This window comes from Hevea brasiliensis, chromosome 11, assembly GCF_030052815.1.
Source record: "Hevea brasiliensis isolate MT/VB/25A 57/8 chromosome 11, ASM3005281v1, whole genome shotgun sequence".
Taxonomy (NCBI): Eukaryota; Viridiplantae; Streptophyta; class Magnoliopsida; order Malpighiales; family Euphorbiaceae; genus Hevea; species Hevea brasiliensis.
This window is the reverse complement of record NC_079503.1, coordinates 8,677,224-8,678,311: the sequence shown is the minus strand read 5'-3', so window position 1 is coordinate 8,678,311 and position 1,088 is coordinate 8,677,224.

The following is a 1,088-nucleotide window of genomic DNA, read 5'->3' as shown; positions in this document are numbered from 1 at the left end:
CTGGTGAAAAAAGGTTCTTACAACTAAATGAGCTGGAAGAAATCTGACAAGATGCATACGAAATTGCCAAAATCTTCAAGGATAAAAGCAAAATATGGCATGACAGACGCATAGTAAGGAAAGAGATAAAAGAAGGAGATCTTGTCCTCTTATTCAACTCTAGATTGAAACTCTTTCCAGGGAAGCTGAAATCAAGATGGTCCGGACCTTTCAAGGTCACCCAAGTCTTCTCGCATGGAGCAGTAGAGGTATGGAGCGAAACCTCAGGTGCATTCAAGGTCAATGGGTAGAGGCTGAAGCTTTACTTTCAGGGAGAATCCATAGAAATGGGAGTAAATTACACTCTCAGTCCTCCTACTGACAGACCATAAACAAGCAAAGTCCAGCTAAAGACTATAAACAAGAGCTCTTTGGGAGGCAACCCAAAACTTTTATGAACTTTTCTTATTTTCTTTTTATTCAATATTAAATTTTTGTTACGTACTCATTAGCATTTCATTTTGTAGGATTATTGAAAAGGGGAATAGATATCAAAAGAGGAAGGGAATCACCAAGTCAAAACCACAAAAGGGAAAATTGAACAAAAACCGGGGAAGTAAGTCTACTGCTAATCTTTGCATCCATTTCATATGTTAGAATTATAAACTTTTCATTTGCCAAAGATTTGAGAAACTAGAAAATTACACGGGTCGTGTACTGATAGTACACACACCGTGTAACTTTCTGGAAGTCTATAAATTCCATGCAATCTCAACCCTTCGAGAGGCAGAAAATTACATGGGTCCATATACTAAATTACACAGACCGTGTAATGTCTCTAGCAGAATAACTGAGAAACAGGAGGTTACACGGGGCTCCTTGAATTTTACACGGACCGTGTAACATATCCAGTAAAGAAATTTGAGAGATAGAAAGTTACACGGGTCCCATAGCTAATTTACATGGGCCGTGTACTATGATAGATTTCAAAAATTCCAGGTAGAAATTTACACGGCCCTACATGTCGGGACCTGTGTAGTGATACACGCCCAGTGTATCTCGTTGCAGACGCGACTCCTGGGGTGCGAAATGCGCGAAACGAAGAGTCC